Here is a 26,070-nt window from a genome sequence, read left to right on the forward strand (position 1 = left end):
GTACGCGCTTTGATTGTACAGAAAAGGTGTGATTTTTCTACATCTGCTGAGACATGGTGTAACTGATCTGTCCATCTTTGGGATGGAATGATGATGATGATTCCATGTGGTTCTAAAGCTTGCTCCTCAGCTTTCTTGTTTTATCTGTTGACAAGCAGGGAGAAGGTGGTATATCCATTAAGCAAGTTACCTTTCCGTTGTCTGCCTTTTTCTGAGACGTAACGTACCCTCACTTCACGGTCTGTTTTTGACAGACCCTTAGCAGACAGCCGAAATTCAGGTGTTTTTGACTGGTGTTTCTGCGTACCCGAGGTGTGGAAGTCTGACGTTGTGTCATATGATCAGGAAAACACTATTGACACATTCATGAAAAAATGTCAAATGTTATTTTTTCCTTTCGTTTATCTTGTTACCGATTTAGCTTCAAATCTGAAAGCCTCACTTCTCAATCTGAGGAAAGATATCATGTTGAGCTTTGTTGACTGATGATGATGAGGAAGATGTAGCCTTCATGATTCTCTCTGCGAGGGCTATCAGTATAAACCAGACTTGTGTAACAAGGATGCTATTCAGGAGTCCAGAAAAACGGTATCTTGTGTGAATGTTGGGAAAAGGAAGGCTTTTAAATTTCTTATCTATGGTGTTATGACACAAAGTTGTTATGATAAAATTATGAATATTAACATTGCAGTCTGGGACATTCATTTCACTAGTGTCGTGGTTTCGTTCCACACGATGACGACTCAAGTGCAGAGTTCTTCAAATCGATGTTTATTATATCAGACAGACGAAATCCAAGAGAGAAGTCGGAGACAGACGAAGGTCGGGCGATCGGCAAACGGAATGCACAGGACAAGGCGAGAATCGTGGTCAAAGAATAAACAAGCAAAGGTCGAACAGGTAACACAAGCAGGCATGCAAGAGAAGTCGCTGAACAAGGTTCCGCATTGCCGTCTCCTCTGCGTCCCTTTTTATCCCTGTTCCCATCAGGGAACAGCAGGTGTCGTCGATGTGCTGGTTGACGGAGACGTGACAACTAGAGTGTGTGTTTACATTCTTGTGTCTTTATTTCCAATTAATATCGGGACATCCATGTAATGTCTTTTATTTTCTCTTGTTACAGAACTTCATAATTGAGTACACTGTACAACAGAATATTGACAATCACATCAGACTATCAGACGATGATTCAAGCTGATCCCATTGGGAAATGAGTACCAAACACAAAAAGGAGCACCGGAATTAGTTCAAATTTCTGAGGATTGCACAGCTGCCCAGACACACCCATTACTAAGCTCATGAGGGAAACGATGCGTAATTTATTGTATGTATGAAGGAATTTAGGGGTAAAGGCCATACTCAAGGGTTCATCTGCAGTGACCCTGGGCTTATAACCTACAGCACAGAGGTCACACGTCTACTTTAGCTGCTACACAACCACTAATATAGTTACTGAATGACTGATTTAACATGACATGCTTCACTAGAACATTCAAGTGTTCAGCTGATATGATACGTGAAACTGAACTATTTTACTTTACTTTTGCGATTTGTAGTACATGTTGTACTTATACACTGTCTGACTAGTACTGTTTCAGTTCAGATCTCACTGCACTCACTGCTCGTTGATTCAATCCACACTCCAGAAATCCAGCTGTTTCATGGAAAACACACTGGACCACTTTCACCACGTTGCTCCTGGGTGGTGTGATCGGAATGTCATCAATGTGGTCTGGGTTGTAACTGTGGTGCATGAGCACCAGAATGACGGGTTTGTCACCTGTCAGGGGGTTGAGGAAATGCATAGAGGTCAGTGTGTCTACAGTGAAATCAGTGAGAGAAAGAAGCTTTTTCCAAGAATAAACACAGTATATCTTAACTGAGAGAAAACAATAGCAGGTGTCAAACGGAAGCTCTTTTGGAAAGAAGCTGTACAGGTTAAAAGGACCAGTTTAAATTTGAGGTAGAAGTTGCTATTTGCGGTGAATGACACACTTTTTTAAAATAATGTTTCCTGTTCTGGTCTATTTTTATAGAAAAGTAATAGTTAGTAGAAATATGGTTCATGTACAATTGGAAGTTGCTTGAAGCCATCAAAATATGTTTTAAAATCTCAGATGAAAATAAATATTACCTGGAATTTCCCTTATAGCCGCCTCCATATCTGTCCCCATCCGAGTGACAACCAGCCAGAAGACCAGGATCACAGTGCACTCCTCCAGGCTGCACTCCTTCAGGGACATGTCCAGCTTGTTAATAAATGTCTGGTGGGTGTTCTGGGTGGAGCTGCTAACCCGTACATGGACTTTGACTGGACAGACAGAGCAAGTGCAAAAACATTAAAAATGTTTTTTTTTAAAAAAAGTTGAGGCCTGGAGATTAGTTTAAATTAGTTGATGGTGTAGAGCATTGCCTATGAATTAAGGTAAAATAATAGTTACTGTTCAGCTGTTAAGGGGGACGCGGTGGCGCAGTGGGTAGGTCTGGAGCTCAAGCCCTGCTTGTAGTGCCTTGTGATGGACTGGCATCCTATCCTGGGTGTGTCCCCTCCCCCTCCAGCCTTGTTCCCTGAGTTGCCGGGTTTGACTCCAGTTCACTGCGACCCCACTTGGGACGAGCGGTTTCAGACTCTGTGTGTGTCTGTGTGTCTGTGTCTGTTCAGCTGGTATTGGCATACTGGTAGTTTAAGTTTAAATACTAGCAATCGGTGAATCACACTGTTCATTTATGCTTCATTACAGAATACTTCAAGATGCAAGCAAACACTCAGATGACAGTGAGCAGAGGTCAGTAATACTGAAATTCAAAGATTAACTTTTGAGACTTTTTTTTTTGAGATGAGGCCTTGTTTCCTCTCTGCTGAATTCCTTGGGCTTCCTGTATGAGAATCTTTGTGATCAGTTTGCAATGGAGAGCCAGTTATTAATTTCTAAAATACACACACACACACACACATTTTCAGAACCGCTTGTCCCATACGGGGTCGCGGGGAACCGGAGCCTAACCCGGCAACACAGGGCGTAAGGCCAGAGGGGGAGGGGACACACCCAGGACGGGACGCCAGTCCGTCGCAAGGCACCCCAAGTGGGACTCGAACCCCAGACCCACCGGAGAGCAGGACTGTGGTCCAACCCACTGCGCCACCGCGCCCCCTCCAATTTCTAAAATACTCATGAAAAATTCTTTAAAAGTGGTTTCCAACTCATCTGGAGAAAACAACCATACAGCACAGACAGATAAAGGACAACATGATGATACATCTGCATTTCCATGATCTATCCTTTCTGCTGAGGCTGTCAGTCAGAGAGGTGAGATGAAGATGATGGTGGTCCTGTCTCTACATTTTTGTACTGACTCAGCTGTCTTCCAGGAACCCGGGTGCCTTGCACAGTGGCAGCACCAGGGTGAAATCATTGAAACAAACTCAATTTATTCTAATATTTATTTTTATTGAGTGCTCTTCCCACACAGTGACACAGAGGGCTTTAACACAGGCATAAGGCAAGTAAAACAAATACATCAGATGAAGAAACAAAGAAGGCAGTTGCCTACCGACTATCACAATATAACACTTTCATGGAGCTATAAGTATGCCTAGGAAGGAACAAAAACTCCCAACTGAAAATTGAGGGAGAAAAAAACCTCTGGGGCTTCAAGGGCCAGTGGCTGCCCACCCCTCCTGGGCATTCTACATTAAGCAACAGTTCTAGGGCTGTTTACAAGTAATAATGGTATTGATACTCTGTGGTAGTGTGAATTCCCAACTCATCTCCAGCATTCAGTGGGGTAACTACCGAGGGAGTATTCTCAAGTTACGGTCGATATTCATGTTAAGTTAAACTCAAAGTTCATGTGAACAGTGTGTCTCTCACACAGGAAGAACGTTCAAGGTCCACAGTGACACCAAGGATAACATTCTGACACACTACTGGGAAACTGAAACACTGAGTTGCTCCCTACATTGTGTATCTGTAGTTTGTTTCTTCCACACTAATCCATTTTTCATAACTGTATTTACCGCAGTATGAAGAGGAGAGGCTCTTGGTTCCTCTTTAGACACACAACTCTAAGTGATGGACTTACTTCTACGTTGATCTGTAATTGCAGACTCTGTTTCTGGTTTTGCATTATGAACAGCTCTGTTTCCCACCTCCTATAGCAAAATGTAGAAATTGTAAGAGAAACATTGATTGAATATCATTTATAACATTCCTGCTGTTACATTAATCAAAGTGAAACTCAATGAATGATATTTCATTAGACATTATTTCAAGCATCAATCAACACATTTCTTGTGCTACTCGTATGTGCTTTTTCATTTAATTTGTACTTTTTTTAGATGTGTTGTTAATTAGCATTGGTTAATTTAAATATAAATCAATTAGTGATAAAACGTCTACAACAGAAGTAGCACATCTGCTGTTGGAGGCTTACTCAATATTTTAATCCATTTTTAAATGTAAATTCTACAGGAATTCATATAACTACCGTGTTATCAGCTGAAGCATTTTCTTCAGGAAGGATCTGGTGCTGTCCTCTGGAAGGCAAAACAACTGGACAGCAACATGAGCAGCAGTCCTCACAAAATGATTTTTTGTTTCTAGTGGTTTCCTGGTAAGTTTCATCTCCAGTAGATGGACATTTGCAGCCATTTGACATGCAGTTCCCCATTCTACAGAGGCTGTTTGACACCCTGCTTTATAGTGTTTCTTTCAGACGAGAGTCACAGTCTTTACTGTATCAGAACATTCTCTTTCACTTTCACTATCACATTAGTTTCACTTTTGGTAATGAAACAGAAATAAACTGCTGTCTCATGTTCCAGAAAAAATATAGAATATGCCTCCCACATCATTTGTTCACTGAAATCTTTTAGGCACAAGTAGGACGGATGAATGTGGTAAGATGGAAGGATGATGGGTATAATACGGAAAGTGGTTGTTTCAGGTGCAAAGTTGTTCCGCGCATTGTTGAGTATAGCTCTTTGGATCTATGTGCATAATATCTGCCCTTTCAACTGAGAAATGTGGTCTGTAGTCAACCTTTTTCTCACAAAGACCAAAGTATTTATTCATGCATTAAATGAAACACAAATGATATAATGCACATTAAATTAAATTCAGATTCCAGAGATCCACTCCAATGCAATGCATGCAAATGAAAATGCTCTGTTAAAAATGGAAGAATGTATGAAATATAGAATGGCTACCAACTGCATTTTCATTTAAGCAAACTGGATTTCAAACAGGTTAGACTGCTTCCCCAAGCATACCAGCATGCAGGGCTGCACAGTAAATACACCAGCAGGAAAAGCAACAGGAACCAAGAGCTTTGATTGAATTTCTGTTTTTCCTTTTTCTTGAATTAGTCATTTTGGTGATGTACTTGGAAAAATGTTGATGTTCTGGAGCAGTCTTTACGTCAAGGTGAGAGGAACATGTTGATCTTACGTAAACTTAATGCCCAAGGCGGTTTCATTTACTCAGAAGATGCTTTTCTCCAAAGCAACTTCCAATGAACTCTATATATTATTATTATTATTATTTTCATTTTTGATAGAGCGCTCTTCTCAAGCAGTGACACACAGCACGGTGACACAGGGATACAGCAAGAAAAATTAATACAAACAAAGAAGACGGTTAACTAATGGCTACCATAATGAAGATCTTATAGAGCTATAAGTATACCTACTGGCCACCGGGGAAAGGAACAAAAACTCCCAACTGAAGGTTGAGGGAGAAAAAAACCTCTGGGGGTCCACGGGCCATTGGTTGCCCACCCCTCCTGGGCATTCTAGAAAGTAACAATTTGTAAGTCAGTGTTTCACAAGTAATTATAATGTTGGTAAATGGCATCTGGGATCCCCAGCTCGGCATGGAACATCTCGATCGTCATGGCAGATGAACATCATCCTCTGTCAGCACGGGATTCATTTGTTACCACTGGCTGGCCTCCTCAGGTCTTATGTAGCGAGGTAGTGCTCAACAAGAAGATAGGACAGAGTCAGTAATTTGTTACTTAAGGAAATTTAAAATGCATTTTTGTAAAGGCGATAAAATAAACAACCAAGGCAGGTCGAATTACATTACGAGGTGGAATGCCTGAGTGAACATGTAAGTCTTTAGTCGGAATTTGAAAACAGAAACAGACGGGGCATTTCTGACAGTAACTGCTAGACTATTCCACAGTTTAGGTGCTCTATAACTAAAGGCACAACCTCCTACTGAGGTCTTATTGATCACAGGTACTTTAAGGTAACCTGCATCTAATGAACGGAGATACACACACACACACACACATTTTCAGAACCGCTTGTCCCATACGGGGTCACGGGGAACCGGAGCCTACCCGGCAACACAGGGCGTAAGGCTGGATGGGGAGGGGACACACCCAGGACGGGACGCCAGTCCATCGCAAGGCACCCCAAGCGGGACTTGAACCCCAGACCCACTGGAGAGGAGGACTGTGGCCCAACCCACTGCGCCACCGCACCCCCCTGAACGGAGATATCGTCCTGGAATATAAAAATGAATGATCTCACAAAGGTAAGCTGGAACAATGCCATGTATTCCCTTATAGGTCAAAAGTAGGATTTTATAATCAACTCTATAATTGGCCGGGAGCCAATGCAAGGATTTAAGTACCAGTGTTATATGGTCAGGGGGGTGCGGTGGCGCAGTGGGTTGGACCGGGTCCTGCTCTCTGGTGGGTCTGGGGTTCGAGTCCCACTTGGGGTACCTTGCGATGGACTGGCGTCCCGTCCTGGGTGTGTCCCCTCTCCCTCCAGCCTTACGCCCTGAGTTGCCGGGTAGGCTCCGGTTCCCCGCAACCCCGTATGGGACGAGCGGTTCAGAAAGTGTGTGTGTGTGTGTGTGTGTGTGTGTGTGTTATATGGTCGTACTTCCTAGTTCTAGTAACAATTCTCGCAGCAGTATTTTTTACCAACTGTAGCCTGGATACAGTCTGGTACGGACAACCCAACAATAAAGCATTACAGTAATCCAGCCTGCTGGAAACAAAAGCGTGAACCAGTTTCTCAGAATCCCGTCTACAAAGGAATCACCGCATTTTAGCTATGCTTCTTAATTGAAGGAAGCACGACTTAGTCAAAGCATTTACATGTGATACAAATGACAGCTTTCCATCCAGCAGAACACCCAAATCCTTGACACAATCCGGACGCTTGAAGGTAATACCATTTGTTGTAAAGATTGGTTTGATTATGTCAAGAGTTTTAGCATCACCACCCACCACAAGTACCTCTGTTTTACTGGCATTTAGAGATAAAAAAATTATTACTCATCCATAATTTTATACTGGTAAAACAATTATCTAACGACACCACATGTGATGGTTCATCAGGCTTGAACGATACATAAAGCCGTGTGTCATCGGCATACAAACGTAAATTAACATTGTGCTTTAACATATAAATTGAGAACAGTAATGGACCTAACACAGAGCCCTGTGGCACACCATACTGAAGCGTAGTAGAGATGGACGGGGTGCTGTCGTCAGATTTCAATACAAATTGTTCACAGTTAGCTAAATACGATTCAAACCACTTCAGAACAGTACCTCTTAATCCAACCAGGTTTCCAAGTCTACTCAGTAGGATACTATGGTCTACAGTATCAAATGCAGAACTCAAGTCTAGTAACATAAGAACAGAGATCTGACTAGCATCAGAAGAAATGAGAATATCATTAACCACACGTGTAAGTGCCGTTTCAGTGCTGTGACCAGTGCGGAAACCAGACTGAAATTTTTCAAATATATTATGGTGATTAAGATATTTTACAATTTGGGACGCTACAATTTTTTCTAGAATTTTGGATAAAAACGGTAGATTGGAGATCGGTCTATAATTACATGGGTTATTACAGTCCAGATCCGATTTCTTTAGTAGGGGTCTAATAACGGCGATTTTAAGAGCTTTTGGAACACAGCCATTTACTAGCAACGTATTAATGTCACGCCCCCTCAGCGCAACGAGGAGCACCTGCGGCGGCTCAGGTAGCGATCGCATAAAAAGACGCCCCAGAACACGACGGGGCAGAACTTTGTTCAGCCTCATCGATCACTTGCGCTCCTCAGTTTGTCTCGCTCACTCGCCTGTGTCTTGGATTACGATTCTCGGATTTGCCCCTTTGGTTTCTGTTTGCATATCGGTGACCCTCTGCCTGTTTTCTGACGATGTCTACTGAACCGCCCCATGACCAAGCTTCCTGTGCTCCACACTTGGGTCCGACGCAACCGCGCTGGGGTAACACCATGACAGAAGCTTCCTCCACATCATCGGACCCAGCAGCTCAGGACACACTGTTAAGAGCACATGAGCAATCCCTTTCTCGCCTGCAGGGTCTCACTAACGCGTTCCAAAACGAACGCTGAGCGCCAGTTACAGGACACCTCACACACGCGCCTCCCTCTCTCTTCCCTGAAGCGGGCTTCCAACAAGACCTGCTTCTGGCCCCGCCTACCAGGTATGATGGCACTCCTGCTTGCTGTGAGGGCTTTCTCCTACAGTACAAGCTCATGTTTTGTAGTTTGCCCCACGTATATTACACGGACTTCAGCCGTATAGTGTATGTACTTCCCCTTTTGACCGACTGAGCTTTGGATTGGGCTACAGCCACATGGGGGTGCTGTTCTCAGCTCTCCGATGAGGACTTTAAAGCCCACTTCCACTCTGTGTGTTTGGAATCCCTTGCTTCGACTTGACTGCCGGTGAACATCTTTTCGTCTTGACCCAAGGGGGGCGCCCTGCTGCTGATTATGCGCTGGACTTTAGGATTCTAGCAGAGAAAAGCGGCTGGGATCAGAACGCCTTCTTAGCCTGTTTCCGGCGTGGTTTGGATCCCAAACTGCGTAGGAAGATAGTATTCCGGGGTGAGAAATGGACCCTGGATCAGTACATCGAAGCTGTGGTCGCTCTGGACCGTTCCACTCGGGACAGAGAAACCTGTGAGCAACAGGTCCCTCGCACCCATGTCGCCCGGGGTCGTTTGACCCCCATTGAAAGGCAGCGCCAGTTCCAACATAATCTCTGCCTCTATTGTGGAGAACCCGGTCATCTCAGGGTCCAGTGCCCTGTTTGTCCGGAACCCCGGGTAAGTGGAACGCTCCAATGTGACCGTCTTTCCGTGCCCATGGCCATCTCCTGGGGCCCACATTTGATTGAAACCCAAGCGTTGGTAGATTCAGGGGCTGCAGGCTGTTTCATGGATATCGGCTTTGCTCACGCTCACCATCTGCCTTACCAACAATGTAAAATGCGGATGAAGGTGATCGCCCTGGATGGGCAACCTTTAGGAAAAGGTTACGCTGACACCCAGAAGGAACCCCTCTACATGAGGGTTGGTGCCTGTCATCAAGAACACACACACATTTTCAGAACCGCTTGTCCCATACGGGGTCACGGGAAACCGGAGCCTAACCCGGCAACACAGGGCGTAAGGCCGGAGGGGGAGGGGACACACCCAGGATGGGACGCCAGTCCATCACAAGGCACCCCAAGTGGGGCTTGAACCCCAGACCCACCAAAGAGCAGGACTGTGGTCCAACCCACTGCGCCACCGCACCCCCCACTCCTCATCAAGAACAACTCTAATTTTTTTTTAATCTCTTGCCCAGAGAGCCCCATAATTCTTGGGTTTCCCTGGCTAGCCCTGCACGAACCTGTTTTTTTCATGGAGTACTGGGGACTTGGTGTCTTGGGGAGCACAATGTAGTGAATCCTGTCTAGCTCTTCCCTGCAGAGCTACTTCAGTGGAACGCTCAGATGCTCCTTCACAGGTGCACATCCCCCACAAGTATCTAGACCTGGCTGAGGTGTTCAGTTAGGAACAAGCTGCAGTACTGCCTCCACATCGGCTGTGGGATTGTGCGATTGACCTGCTGCCTGGAACGATGCCCCCTAGAGGATGGATCTATCCTCTCTCCATCCCAGAACAACAGGCCATGCAGCAGTACATCAAGGAGGCCTTTGCTGCAGGGATCATCCGACCGTCAATCTCCCCTGCCGCTGCTGGGTTCTTCTTTGTGGAAAAGAAAGATGGAGGACTCCGCCCCTGTATCGACTATCGAGGTCTAAACAACATCACGGTAAAGTATCCTCATCCGCTACCCATAATCACCGCTGCCTTAGAACAGGTCCACTGAGCCCAGTGGTTTACCAAATTAGATCTGCGCAGTGCCTACAATCTGGTATGCATACGTGAGGGTGATGAATGGAAGATGGTATTCAGCACCACCCTTGGACATTATGAATATTTGGTAATGCCATTTGGTCTTCCAAATGCCCCCAGTCTCTTCCAAGCTTTTGTAAACCATGTCCTAGGGGACCTCATCAATAGAGGGATCCTAGTGTACCTGGATGACATATTGATCTATCGCCAACCATGAATGAACATGTGGCTCTGGTTCGGCAGGTCCTGCAATGATTACTGCAGAATCATTTGTACGTTAAAGGGGAAAAATGTCTTTTCCACCAGACCCAGGTATCCTTCCTGGGGTTCATCCTGAGCAGGGAGGGGGTGGCTATGGATCCCGAGAAGGTAGGGACGATTCTCCAGTGGCCTCAACCAACCACGGTAAAGGCATTACAGCGATTCCTTGGTTTCGCAACTTCTATCGCCGCTTCATCCGAAGCTTTAGTACTCTGGCCGCACCTCTGACAGCCTTGGCCTCCTCAAAAACAACCCGGTTCTCTTGGACGGAGGAGGCACAACAGGCCTTCGATCTGCTCAAGAAGTTCACCACCGCACCTATCCTCCGCCATCCTGAGCCGGAGGTCCCGTTCGTGGTGGAGGTGGATGCTTCAGAGACTGGGGTGGTAGCCATACTGTCTCAACGCCTGGGAGACCAACCTAAACTGCATCCATGCACCTTTTTCTCTTGCAAGATGTCCCCGGCCGAGAGAAATTATGACATCAGGAATCGGGAACTCCTAGCAGTGAAGATGGCCCTCGAGGAATGGAGGCACTGGCTGGAGGGGGGCCGGCACCCGTTCCTGGTCCTCACGGACCACAAGAACCTGGAATACCTGCAGAAGGTGAAGCACCTTAACCCCCGACAAGCCAGGTGGGCTCTCTTCTTCACTCGTTTTAATTTTTCTGTGTCTTATCGCCCAGGTAGTAAAAACACCAAGGCGGATGCTCTCTCTCGCATGCATGACCGAGACCCCCAGGAGAGAGAGCCTGAGTACATCCTGCCCCAGTCCTGTTTTGTGGCACCAGTGCAGTGGGACTTCAGCTAGGACCTAGCCAGAGCCCAGGCCCCAGCACCCGAACTCCAGGTAAACCCACTGGGAAACAGTACGTACCCCCAAGCATGAGAGCCACTATCCTCCAATAGGCACACGATCATCCTGCTGCCAGCCACCCAGGGTACAGTAAGACCCGGGCCCTTCTCAGAAGTCATTTCCGGTAGCTGTCTCTACCTGAGGACACACAAGATTACATTCGGGCTTGCCAGGTATGTGCACAAGCCAAACCCTCCAATCAGAAACCTGTGGGACTTCTGGAGCTCCTGCCAGTGCCGAATCGTCCCTGGTTCCACATTGCACTGGATTTCCTAGTTGATCTCCCTCCTTCAGATGGTAAGACCACAATTATGACCATGGTTGATCGATTTTCAAGGGCCTGTCATCTGATACCTCTCCCAAAACTCCCGACTTCCCTGGTCTCTGCAGAGCTCCTCTTTCTCCATGTGTTCCGTTTCGTTGGTTTACCTGAGGACAGAGCGTCCAGAGCGAGGCAGAGCGTCGAGTCACACACCGGTTACTGAGACGGCATCTTTGGAAAGAATGGAGTCCCTGTTCGACATAAGTTCTATCCTCAATGTATCGTCTGACGGCATACCTGTGTGTTGTGTATCATGTAACATGTTTTGTTTAGTTGCACCTGCTGACATTGTAGAACATTTCATTTGCTCAAAATGCGTAACAAATAATGACTTGGTGCGGAAGGTCCGCGATTTAGAAGAGCACATTAAGAATTTGATTTCTATACAAGAAATGGAGAATTGGTTGGACTCAGTGTGTCCCGATGCCTCCCTAGTGTCGAACTCGGTGTCGACAGTTACAGGCCCCAGTACTGCTAACGAGAAGCTGGGTACACCGGAGCGCTCTCACGGCGACTGGGTTACGGTTGGGAGTAAGAAGTCGAATAAAGCGAAGCTTAAGCTACGGGTTCCTGGTTCGGGTTCTCCCGTCCAAACCCAAAATAGATTTTCGGCTCTAAGCAGTTCACCTAATAATAATGATAATAATAATAATGTGCTCATTTTGGGGGATTCGGCTGTCCGAAATGTTAAGGCTCGGGGGCCTGGGAATCAAAATGTAAAGGTTAAGTGTTTCCCACGTGCGTGTCCGACATGGCGGCTCATGTTAGTTCTCTGGCTGATAATGCTGTGTCGACTATGATGGTGTATGTTGGTGGTAATGATATTCATTATCAACAGAGGAACGTTGTTGGGTGGCTGCTCGAGATGTGTTAGATCCGTACTTGATCCGCTCCTTCCACCAGGACCATCCGGACCGTCCTGCGCCCAGGCCCCGTGCTCGTCGCAGGGCGGCAGGAGTCGTCCATGGAGTCCACGACTGTAGATATTGATCAGCTGGCTCTAGATTATATAATTCGGTGCTAAAATTCACCCTTGATTCTGCTGCTCCACCAACTAAACTTATTCGAAATGTAAGAAACTCGCCATGGTTCAACGAATCAACTCGTGCAATAAAAAGTTAGAATGTCGTAAATTAGAGCATAAATGTCGTTCAGCTAAACGTTTATTAGGTAGCCTGAGGCTACATAATAACCACGGGGCCTGGGAGCAGGACGGTCCGGATGGATTAATTAATATTAAGTCGTTTACTAGGACAGCTAGTAAACATCTTATTCACCAAGGTAACTTACGCTGCTAGATACACTACTTGCAATGGGTCACTTATGCATCCATCAGTGGAACACAACATTTCTGTCACTCGCGCGCGCGCGCACACACACTCACACACACAATGGGTGAACCTGAACTGCATGTCTCTGGAGTGTGGGAGGAAACTAGAGCACTCAGAGGAAACCCACACAGACACAGGAAGAACATGCAAATACCACACAGACTGGGCAGTGATCAAACCCATGCCCTCTCACACCACCCAGGCACTGTGAGACAGTAGCACCACTTGGTGTGCCACAGTGCCCTGCCCAATGCAAAATAAGTGCAAAACCTTGAATATGGTAAAATTTCATCAGAAACATGTGTTTTGCACTGACCTTGTACACAAGATAACAATACTACTCCCTGTTTTATTTTAAATAGTTTATTTTTAAATAATAATAGTATGTTCTACGCTGAGAGGAGAGGGCTGCCAAGGGTCTGTGGTTTTCAGAGGACGGGAGGGAGAATATTGTGTTGATGAACAAATCTAAAACTTTAAAAAATATATATTTTGTAGCCTGGGACATTTACTTCACTGTGTCTGAATACACATTCATTCAAAAGTAAAAAACAGTCCACGTAGTGAGTAAAGTTGTTTTTAATGATTTCTCTGCTTACAGAATTAATAGTTATTAAATGCACTGTAACACACTAATACAAAATTACAGAAATCATATCACACCTGAAACCCATTCCAACCACACACACACACACACACACACACACACACAGATTTTCTGAACCGCTTGTCCTATACGGGGTCGCAGGGAACCAGAGCCTACCTGGCAACACAGGGCGTAAAGGCCAGAGGGTGAGGGGACACACCCAGGACGGGATGCCGGGACGCCAGTCCGCCGCAAGGCACCCCAAGCGGGACTCGAACCCCAGACCCACTGGAGAGCAGGACCCGGTCCAACCCACTGCGCCACTGTGCCCCCCCATTCCAACCAAACTGGTAAAATTAATACACACAAGCTTTAAAATGATCAGTTAATGGGTACTTCATACTTAGAATACAGCTGTTTTTCATTTATATTTTTTATTTGAGGGGTTGTTAACCCGCTACATCCAATGTGTTCTATCTATAAAGTGTTTCTCTGGTAGAATTTAAGCTTAGATCTCACTTCACTCACTGCTTGTTGGTTTAACTTGCACTCTATCAGTCCACTCGATTCATGGAAAACACAATGGGTGACAACCACTACATTGCTCTTAGATGCTTTAATTGGGATGTCATCAATGTGATCAGGGTTGCAGCTGTGGTGCATGAGCACCAAAATGGCAGGTTTTTCATCTGTCAGGAAAGAGAGGAATTAGGCAGGTTAGTAAGTCCACTGATAGACACACTAACAGATAAATTAGAGACATGTCAGTTTTTTTATGATTAACACTTGTACAGCCTCATGTCAGAAACTATAATATATTAACAGAAAAAAAACTGCTGCCTTTTTACAAGTGTTCATTACTTGTTCCATGATTATAATACATGCATATGCCTTTTAAGAATTATGATTATGGTGGATGTATAATCAGTTTATTTTTCAGGCTGGATGACCCACAAATAAACACAACACTGGTTCCAATAATAGGTCATGGTATGCATGAAAACAGTAAAGAACATTGAGGAACAGGATTAAAATGGATACACCTTGCCAATTCCTCTACAAAATCAGAAAAATGTGTTCAAAATCATTCAAAAGTCAAATTCAAAAATGAAACAAATAGCAAGAGTAGCAACAAATAGTGTTAGAGTTTAAATATTTGTTCTTACATTATAATACTTATTATAACACTACCCTGGGTGCCTTTTTGTAATAGATGGATGGAAGGAAATAATTCATAAAAATTAAAATAATACTACTTAGTTTATTACCATCCATCCATTTTCTTGCCTGCTTGTCCTTCTAGGGTCACGGTGGCAATAGGGAAAGCACAGAAGTCCAGACATCCCTGTTCCCAGCAACTTCCTCCAGCTGAACCCGGGGGATCCCCAGCTGCTCCCAGGTAAGCTGGGAGATAAAATCCCTCCAGCGGGTCCTGGGCCAACCTTGGGGCCTCGTCCCAGTCAGCCGTGCCTAGTATACCTCCAAAGGGAGGCACCCAGGGGGCATCCTTACCTAATGGCTAAACCATCTCAACTGGCTCCTCTCAATGCGGAGGAGTAGCGGCTCTACTCTAAGCTCCTCCTGGGTGTCCGAACTCCTCACCCTGTCACAGAGAGTGAGTCCCAACACCTGCTTGTATGCACGATCTTATTCTTTCGGTCAGTACCCAGAGTTCATGACCATTGCTGAGAGAAGGGACGTAGCCCGATCTATAAATAGAGGGTTTTGCCTTGTGGCTCAGCTCCTCCTTCATCACTACAGTCCAGTACAGTGACTGCATTATTGCTGCCGTTGCTCCCAGTCTGCAACTGATCTCACGCTCCCATTTCCCTTCACCTGTGAACAAGACCCCAAGATACTTAAACTCCTCCACCTGGGGTAAATGCTCTCTTCCTGAATCGGGGTCTTGTTGTGACGGAAGGGCTTGCGTGATCCAGGGATCCCCAGAGCTACATCGTCAGGAGCAGTATGCTCCTGGTAGGGTCTCCCATGATGACCAGGTCTGGAGTGAGGATCTAGACTAAAACGATCTGAAAAACCCCTATGGCAAATGGGAACAAGCGAACGTTTACTCTGCCCGGAATAGGGTCACCAGGACCTACCCCTGGATTACGCTAATTCATGTATCTTTGCAAACATTCTACAGCTTATGGCTTTTCCATAATATAAGATAAACTATACCATTCAGACCAATAATGCTCTGTTGGTATTTACGCAATATGAGTGTCTAATCCTTTATAAGCTGCAGCAGTTCTTCTCAAACATTGAAGACATGTTAAATAGCATTTTGTTATCACAAACCATTTGCTTAAAAGTACAACAGATGACAAGACATAAAGCTGGGATGTCGATTCACTCCATGCTCTTCTGTTCCATGCTCTGCACACTGTACAATGGGTCAATTATTTTCTGTTTTAGTGTTTTTTTTTTATATATTCTGGCATTACAGAGCACTTTTGTTGATGAGCAACGAAAATTCTTCATTTAAATGCATTAATGGTTCCATACTGCAACAAAATAAAATGCAAAAAAGTCCAGTGGGGTTACTTTTTATAGTCACTGCATTGTCTGAACCGCTTGTCCCATACTGGGTCACGGGGAACCGGAGCCTAACCCGGCAACTCAGGGCGTAAGGCTGGAGGGGGAGGAGACACACCCAGGACGGGATGCCAGTCTGTCACAAGGCACCCCAAGCAGGACTGAAACCCCAGACCCACCGGAGAGCAGGACTCGGTCCAACCCACTGCGCCACCATGCCCCTAGTCACTGCATACTGATGTAAAAATATTTTTTAACCAAACAGCATATCGTTTCAATTTATTACTTATCTTTACGTTTTCTTTAATGAATATGGACAAGAAGTGTAATAAAATCCACAAGCCCATCCGCTGTCACCACCCCAGTATGTCATATGTGATTTTTGTTACACACAGTTAAAGGCCATAAACGTTAAAACAGTGCATGTGGATCTAAAGATCACCTGGAATGACATTCATGGTCCCCTCTATAGCCGTCCCCATCCGAGTGGTAATGGAACAGAAGACCAGGATCACACTGCACTCCTCCAGGGTAGACTCCTCCAAGGACATGTCCAGCGTTCTCATGAATGTCTTGTGGGAGTTCAGGGTCATGCCCCTGACCAAGACATGGATTTTGACTGGGGAGATGGACAAAGGGCAAAATATACAAAATGAACACTTTCTAGATCATGCTGACATGCGACTTTTCCTGAAGAAAGTCAACTTGATGTGAAATAGATCTGAGGGTCTCACACACCACCAGTAGCAGAGCCCTGGTTATATTTGATCATTTACAGCATGGAGACCTGGTTTGATTAAAGCAGCAAGGCTAAGACTTGATAGGACAAACAACTCTGGAATGGTGATGTCATTTGGCTTTTTAGTTTTACTCTTTTTAAGCGGAAGTCTGGAAAATACCTGTGTGTTCAGAGCAGTTGAAAATATAACTGCTTACCTGGAGAGGAACAAACAGGCTGTCTTCTTAAAAATATAAATACACACAATCCCTTCAGGCATCTCCATAAGAATGCTAAAGCCGTACATATATATATATAACACCTGTAACAGCAGGTTGAGAAGAAAAAAATCATTATTTACTTATTATGTCATATTTACATGTTCATAGCGGTTGAAAATAAATCTCATCACGAACAAAAAGTTTTCTATACACCTGTTAAATTAAATCTCACATAAAGGTATGGAACACATGTTGACTATTGTCCCCTCCACAAATATGTGTTTGACTCAAGTCTCTAATTTTATTCTCTCAAAGTTAACACTCAGCCTGCATTATAATCTTTTGCCATTGTGCTGTTTATTGTAATTGTATTTGCGTTGTTTTGGTACACTGGCTCTTCAGTTTATGAACACAGCTGGGACTAGAAGTTATATCCACTACACTATAGTTTTTTAGTTTAACAGATATCCATCAATATATTTAGAAGTTCTGTAAGTCTTGGATACAGCTCGAATAAACCAAAATACTTTATTACATTCCTGTTCTGTTGGAGTGCATTTGTTGCCAACAGCAGGACACAGAAATATGTCAGTTTCATTCCTCAACAGACAAATCAGATACACACACACTTCCTGAACCGCCTGTCCCATACGGGGTCACGGGGAACCGGAGCCAACCCGGCAACACAGGGCGTAAGGCCGGAGGGGGAGGGGACACACCCAGGACGGGACGCCAGTCCATCACAAGGCACCCCAAGCGGGACTCGAACCCCAGACCCACTGGAGAGCAGGACTGCGGTCCAACCCACTGCGCCACTGCACCCCCTACAAATCAGATATAAAAAAGAAAATTAAAAAATATAATTAAGAATAAATAAATCAATTTGAAAATGATCATATGCTTGAAAATTCATAGATTACATACCTGTAACATAAGGAGCCAGTGTACTGATTCTATCTTAAATATTGTGACCCAGTTCTGTTGTTAATATAAAAAATAAACACTTTATCATTGAAAAATACATTATATAGAGAACAAACATGAATACCTGGACTATTTACCTTTAAAAAGGAAGTGTGCACATGGCTTTCTGTATAATGTCAGCCGTTTCCACCAAGCGTCTGAAGAATTATCACCACCTGGAGTTAGTTGTAGAGAAGCAAAGAATTGTTTACAATCATATACATATATGTTCACATTAAGCTCAGAAAGAAACTTAAGTAAATGTCTTTGGATATGAACATACAATAACTTTCTGCTGCTTGTGATGCCTTGTGTCCATAACGTGCATTTAACTCAAAACACACGGCCAGCACCAAAATGTGCAAGATGGAAAAAACATTCGCCGATCACAGGACAGGTACACAGTCAAAAACACTGTAACACAAGGAGTGCAAGTAATCGAAACTGAAAATGTCCCTGAGCCCAAGTGTCAGCTATTATATGGTGTCTCTGTGTGAAAAAAATGCTTCGCCATTTCTACCGTTTTTCGACCATCCTGCTGATAGACTTTCAGAGTCCATAAGCCTCGCTCTTTCTTCTGTACTCATTGGAGAAGTGTTAAGTTGATCCACCTGAATTTGCAGTTTTAACTGTGGAAGAGAGTATACACGGACAATTCAACGTTAAAATTTTTCTTTGACAAACTGATAGGGTTCACCACTCACCCGCTGTCATTAACCACCTGTCAAAATCTGGGTTATGGCCATCTGGAGCTATTCCCATCCCAACCACAAAAGACACCTAAGCAACTGATAGTGCAGCACAGCTGCTATCTTTAGATTTGAAGGTTGCTGGTTCAAAACCCACCTATTGCTGTAGCACCCTTGATCATGGTACTTATTCTAAATCACTCTAGCAAAATTACCCAGGAGTATGAATGGGGAAAGTAGTTATGAGGAGCTTAACATTGTAAGTTGCTTTGGAGAAAAGTGCCAGCTAAATGGATAAAGGTATGCGAAGTACACCCTGGACAGGATGGACATCAGGTCATTATATCTAAATTTCTCCATGGGGAATTCTTTTAAAAAGCTTCTTTGTTTCAGGGAAATTTACCTAAAATACAAACCCACGAAAGTGTATCGGTATAGTCCTCAACCCGGGGAAGAGTTCATTTATCAGACTGAAACACTATTCTAGCATCTCTGTTTTACTAGTTAATCAAAGGACTTTGTCTACTTACTGGGTGCAGAAGTAGGTAGTAACATGTTACATTTACTCTGTCTGTTACTTTTAGTAATCTTCTGAAGAAATTGTACTTTTAAGAGAAGTTTCTGGTACACTTCCTTAAACTTTGCACTATAGGTACTGTAACTTAACTTTACGTGCTTCATGGCAACGTCGCTGAGAGAAGAAATCGTAACCTCGACGTGTTCTTTGGTTCTTTGTGATTTCTGGAGCCTTAAGTACATCCCCCCCCCAACCCCCTAGTCAGTGTGTTTTACTGCCGCCTTGTGGCGCGAAACGGAAACACATCATTAATGCACTGCGGCAGGGAAATTGCTGCAAATACCGTAGGACGCATTGAAATGCATTTTAAACTAAAGAAATAAACTCGTGCATGCATGCATCTTCTAAAATGTATGTTCGCGATGTTCATATCACCAGGTGCACGTGTATATTACAATTGGTAACATTATCTGTGCTTCGAAACATTAAAAACCTTCTGCTAAACGAACTGTATCGTAGTGTAAATGAAGAAACAAAAGCACAGGGAATCTGGAATTCGAAGCGCACAAATTACTTCAGTCAGTGCTATACTTAAATACGTACTCGTCCAGAAATGGACCTCAGCAGACGTAAATAGCCTAGGTATCAGACTGAAAAAAAATACTCCTCTATTGTTATTTTTTTATTCAGTATAACCTTATTACTGTTTTAGTTCCTCAATCGGGTTATTCTTTCGCCGTCTGAACACGAAAATACTAGAATTGTTTACACCTCTTCATCATGTGTGAAGGTGAGTTTCTCGGAAAACGAAAGTGAAAGCCAAAACCTCGCGTCGAGCGCCTTGACCACATTCCTGCAAAATAGCTTCCTGCCCACGGAGCTACTAGAATTTAGAAACCAGCTCAGGAGTCAAGGTAAAAGGAACGTGCGCTTTAGTGAACACCTACTTTTTTTGCTATAGGCTATACTTATTCAATACCATAAGAACAAAATAAAACTTCCAACATTACACATCACAAACATAAAACATCCTCACATTTCATTATAACCAACATAAACATGACAGTATGTACATCTCGTGTTTTTCTTTCTCTGGTTAAAGATGTTCGTAATTCAGTGTACTGCGACAGTAAATGACAAGAATCTCTATGGCCACAAACCGCAAAGAAATGGCTGGAACTGGTCCCTCAGCAAACACTGAAATGAGCAGTTTACACACAGGAGGTTAAAATTTTTGAGATCTGTGGAACTCCAAATGGCCAAAAGCTGTGTCTGAAACTTTGTTGGCCAGTTTCCAAGCTGTTGAAAGAAAACAGTGAAAGCAGTGGGTAAAAATACATCGTTTACTGTATTATCTGTGCCTATGAGACAAGCGGAGTTAAAGCTATTCACATGTCCAGTTTTACACCACACCCATGTGTACACATCATATCTACTGAGTGAGGGAACTGAGGGGCAAAAATCACATTCAAAGGTTCTTCTGCAGTGTCCCAAAAATTGTAACCTACAGCAATGAGGTCACAGGTTTACCTTATGCACTGGATGGGCAGAACTGCCTTCAGATCCAACTCAGCTCATAGGTACTGCTCATGGTTTCCAATAGAGGAACAGATGCATTTTGCCTGTGCCTTCTCAGGGGTGCAAACGCAGGGAGAAAAATACACCTCCTGAGTTGTACTCGAACCCCACACTTACCAAACAATTCAAGACCTTTAAGGCCTCATCAGCCAGGAGGTTTGATGGCTGTGATTAATGCTCTCTGTGATATCAGTATAAACTGGACTGCTGAAACCTTTTTCCTACCAATGCCATCCTACCATGGAGTTTAGATAAGAAAGTTAATATGAACTTCAGTCTGAGACATTTCTATCACTGAAGTCGGAGTGCAGATTCACTGTCTTTATTGCAATTCCAAAGCAGAATTAATATAACACATCTACACAGTATGTAAATTGGGCTTGTTTCTTAATAATTTTTCTGTTTATATGTGATTTTACATAAACACACAAAAATACAGAGGATCAGACATCATATCACATCAAACTATTAAGTGACACTGAAATTAATAAACACACAGAAGTTTTTACATCAGGACTAATTTGCAAGAATTTCACATCTGGATCACAGAGCCGCCCAAACTTGTGTTTGAAATGTTGTCAGCCTGTTTCCAGAGTGATTACAGATAACAGTGAAGCTCTTGGGAAGAAATACAGTAGTTTTTCAACATCTGTAGTTTACTGTACATCTGTGTCTATGAGAAAGTAATTAAAAAGCAGTTTAGAGCTCTGTACTCCTTCCACTCACCCACTTGTACACAAATCTACTCAGTGAGGGAATTCAAGGGTAAACACCAAGCTCAAGGGTTCATCTGCAGTGTCCCTGGGATTGTAACCTACAGCATACAGGTCCCACGTCTACTTTAGCTGCTACACAACCACTGTTACAAGCAATTACTGCTCCACTGATTTAATACAACATGCCTCAGTAGAGTATTCAGATTCAGCTGGGTAAATACATGGAAGCGGAGGTTTGGTAGTGCAGCAAGTAGTGCTGTTGTCTCACAGCGCCTAGGTGGTGTGGAAGGACATGGGTTCGATCCCTGCTCAGTCTGTATGTAATTTAAATGTTCTCTTCATGTTTTTGTGGGTTTCCTCCTGTAGTCCAAGGAGGTGTTTTGAGTAAATTAGTGACGCTGCATTGCCCGTAGTGAGTGAGTGAGTGATGAGAGAGTGAGTGTGTGTGTGCGCGCGTGAGAGAGATTTTCACAGGTGAATAACTGAGTGACTCATTGTAAGTAGTCTATCTAGCATTGTAAGTCACTATAGGTGAAAAGGTGTGGGATGAAACTGCTAATTGTTTATTGGAAGTCACTCTGGAGAGAAGCATCTGCTAAATGAATAAATGTAGATGAACTATTTCATTTTATTTAAGGGTGTTTTTGACTAGGCGGTGGTGCCAAAGTACCTCCTACATGTCCGGCCACTACAGTGTTTGTCTGGAATTGTTGCAACTTAGCTCTCACTGCACTCACTGCTCGTTGGTTTAATTCACACTCCAGAAGTCCAACTGTGTCATGGAAAACACACTGGACCACTTTCACCACGTTGCTCCTGGGTGCTGTGATCGGAATGTCATCAGTGTAGTCTGGGTTGTAACTGTGGTGCATGAGCACCAGAATGACGGGTTTGTCATCTGTCAGGAAGGAGAGGAAATAAACCGAGATGAGTGTCTATAGTGAAACCAGTCAGACAAAGGTGTTTTTTCCAAGAACAAACACAGTTTCTGTTTCTTAACAGAGAGAGAACAGGTGTCAAAAGGAAGCTCTTTTGGAAGGTAGCAGTGTGTCCACAAACCAGCATAGAGAAATTAAGAGTTAAGTCAGACAAATGTACCTCTAAGCAACAACAGGCTTATCGTGGTTCTTTAACTCTAGCATCTATATCTGGCGCAGCAGTTTAGGTTATTTGTTAAAGATGAAGGTTTATAATGGTTCTCATTCTTTATGCAAAATTACGCATTGCTACAGACCACCGAAGGAATCAGAAAGGACTCAGATCTCACCTGGAAAACTTTTCACACCTGTGTCCACGTCCGTCCCCATCCGAGTGACGATGGGACAGAAGATCAGGATCACACTGCAGTTCTTCAGGCTGCACTCCTCCAGAGACATGTCCAGCTTTTTCATGAATGTCTGGTGCGAGTTCAGGGTGGGGCCACTGACCGCTATGTGGACTTTAACTGGGCAGACAGGGCAAATACAAAACTATGAATGCATTAAAACAATATAAAATCCTATTTCATTCTAGTGCAGAGATTATGCAAGCTCAGAGACAAAGCTATACGATGCACATTTTACTGTTCAACAGGTATTTTGATACTTTTTGTTTAGTGCCACAAAATACCGGAGACAGTGTCAAAGTGTCAAAGGGATAGCGAACAGTTTACCTTGAGGTGGTTTTGAATTGAGACGGGAAATGGAAAATAGTTTGTTTTTGGATTTCTTTGACTTCTGCATACATGGATCTTCAAGACCTTGGATCAATATTTGTGGAAATGTAAGCATTAATTTTGACAAATGCACATGGAGATGATTGAAAAAGAGATCCAAAAGGTTCCTAACTGAGCTGAAAAGGTGGTTCTGAGGAACAGGAATCTATATTATACCAGAACACCAGGAAAAGACATTGACTCTATAATGAACATAGTAATTGATAACACACATTGATGATTTGGAATTTTAAGCAATTTGCAAGCATGTTATAGTTTGAACATAGCTGTTTTTCTGTTTTTTTAAGATTAATTTTGCATAGCAGGGTGCTAAATGAATAAATGTAGCTGAACTGTTTCATTTTATTTAAGGGTATGTTTGACTAGGCGGTGGTGCCAAAGTACCTCCTACATGTCCGGCCACTACAGTGTTTGTCTTGAAGTTTTGCAACTCAGCTCTCACTGCACTCACTGCTCGTTGGTTTAATTCACACTCCAGAAATCCAACTGTGTCATGGAAAACACACTGGACCACTTTCACCACGTTGCTCCTGGGTGCTGTGATCGGAATGTCATCAACGTGGTCTGGGTTGTAACTGTAGTGCATGAGCACCAGAATGACAGGTTTGTCATCTGTCAGGAAGCAGAGGAAATAAACCGAGATGTGTGTCTATAGTGAAATCAGTCAGACAAAGGTGTTTTTTCCAAGAACAAACACAGTTTCTGTTTCTTAACAGAGAGAGAACAGGTGTCAAAAGGAAGCTCTTTTGGAAGGTAGCAGTGTGTCCACAAACCAGCATAGAGAAATTAAGAGTTAAGTCAGACAAATGTAACTCTAAGCAACAACAGGCTTATCGTGGTTCTTTAACTCTAGCATCCACATCTGGCGCAGCAGTTTAGGTTATGAAGGTTTATAATGGTTCTCATTCTTTATGCAAAATTACGCATTGTTACAGACCACCGAAGGAATCAGAAAGGACTCAGATCTCACCTGGAACATTTTTCACACCTGTGTCCACGTCCGTCCCCATCCGAGTGACGACGGGACAGAAGACCAGGATCACACTGCAGTTCTCCAGGCTGCACTCCTCCAGAGACATGTCCAGCTTTTTCATGAATGTCTGGTGCGAGTTCAGGGTGGGGCCACTGACCGCTATGTGGACTTTAACTGGGCAGACAGGGCAAATACAAAACTATGAATGCATTAAAACAATATAAAATCCTATTTCATTCTAGTGCAGAGATTATGCAAGCTCAGAGACAAAGCTATACGATGCACATTTTACTGTTCAACAGGTATTTTGATACTTTTTGTTTAGTGTCACAAAATACTGGAGACAGTGTCAAAGTGTCAAAGGGATAGCGAACAGTTTACCTTGAGGTGGTTTTGAATTGAGACGGGAAATGGAAAATGGTTTGTTTTCGGATTTCTTTGACCTCTGCGTACAAAGATCTTCAAGACCTTGGATCAATATTTGTGGAAATGTAAGCATTAATTTTGACAAATGCACATGGAGACGATTGAAAAAGAGATCCAAAAGGTTCCTAATCAAGCTGGAAAGGTGGTTCTGAGGAACAGGGATCTATATTATACCAGAACACCAGGAAAAGACATCGACTCCATAATGAACATAGTAACTGATAACACATATTGATGATTTGGAATTTTAAGAAATTTGCAAGCATGTAATAGTTTGAACATAGCTGTTTTTGTTTTTTTAAGATTAATTATGCATAGCAGGGTGGTTTTAGCAGATTACACATGGATTTTAACTAAACAAATATAACCAATAGAGAAATTATACACACACACACACACACACACACATTTTCAGAACCGCTTGTCCCATACGGGGTCACGGGGAACCGGAGCCTAACCCAGCAACTCAGGGCGTAAGGCTGGAGGGGAGGGGTCACACCCAGGACGGGACGCCAGTCCGTCACAAGGCACCCCAAGCAGGACTCGAACCCCAGACCCACCAGAGAGTAGGACCGCGGTCCAACCCACTGCGCCACCGCACCCCCGAGAGAAATTATATTAATATTAAAATAATTTTCACCCATTTGTAGTGGAGTTCTAGAAGAGAACAAACATTAGTGCCACAACACACTTTGTCAGTTTTTAATGAAATGTATGCCCCCCTAAGATACCCACAGCCTCCCCACTGCACCCAACGGTTAAGGTGCCACCCCGGGAACTTCCCAGGATTCCCCTCGTGATGAAATGTGTATGAACAACAAAACAACCAATCAACACAAAACACCGAACTCTGTACAGAATAAGAAATAAGTCACAACAATTTACACATTGGCTAAACCAGCACTGTTACAATACTTTGAACTTCTCAGCTTATCTTTGAACACCACAGCTCCAGTCAACAAACTTACTTTTTAATTGTTTGGTATTCATTGTTTGCTTGTTTACGGAATCCATCTGCACGCTGGATTTTCCTGCGGTTAAGTCCGAGCCCCCAGTCTGGTCTTCAGTCTTTTCCATGTGATCAGGATTAACTGAAATTGAGTGTTGAACGCATTCAGTTGAATGTATTTTTGTAAAACGATTCTCTTAACAAACTGTTGCAGAGTGCTGAACAATAAAGCACATACAGTGGCACGCTGAAGTTTAAAAAATCCTCGAAATACAAAATATTCAGCATTAACAATTTTATATGGAAAAGGGGTGTTATAGTGCAGGTTATTTATTCCTGATAAATCCCTTCATAAGGCAAATTCTTACAAATGGAAGATGTAATTACCATTAGTTTCAATTTTTATATGTTCCCACTTAGAATTGATACCAAATAATACGAAAATATCACAAAATCCCATTAAAAACAACAGAATTACTTCATTATAACATATTACTTATCATTACACACCATCACAGGCCAGT

The 26,070-nt window shown here is 43.5% G+C and overlaps 2 long non-coding RNA genes across 2 annotated transcripts; both read right to left on the reverse strand.

The window, feature by feature from the left end:
* Positions 1-2,817: 2,817 nt before the first annotated feature.
* LOC114911861 (uncharacterized) lies at positions 2,818-4,715 on the reverse strand. Its single transcript, XR_003797993.1, has 3 exons — positions 4,489-4,715; positions 4,084-4,153; positions 2,818-2,877 (listed from the first exon to the last, which is right to left on the reverse strand). It is a non-coding gene; the product is annotated as an uncharacterized LOC114911861 (long non-coding RNA).
* An 18,105-nt stretch (positions 4,716-22,820) lies between these two features.
* Positions 22,821-23,729, reverse strand: LOC114912037 (uncharacterized). Its single transcript, XR_003798037.1, has 3 exons — positions 23,583-23,729; positions 23,136-23,222; positions 22,821-22,928 (listed from the first exon to the last, which is right to left on the reverse strand). It is a non-coding gene; the product is annotated as an uncharacterized LOC114912037 (long non-coding RNA).
* Positions 23,730-26,070: the final 2,341 nt, after the last annotated feature.

This window comes from Scleropages formosus, chromosome 1 (genome assembly GCF_900964775.1).
Source record: "Scleropages formosus chromosome 1, fSclFor1.1, whole genome shotgun sequence".
Lineage (NCBI taxonomy): Eukaryota > Metazoa > Chordata > Actinopteri > Osteoglossiformes > Osteoglossidae > Scleropages > Scleropages formosus.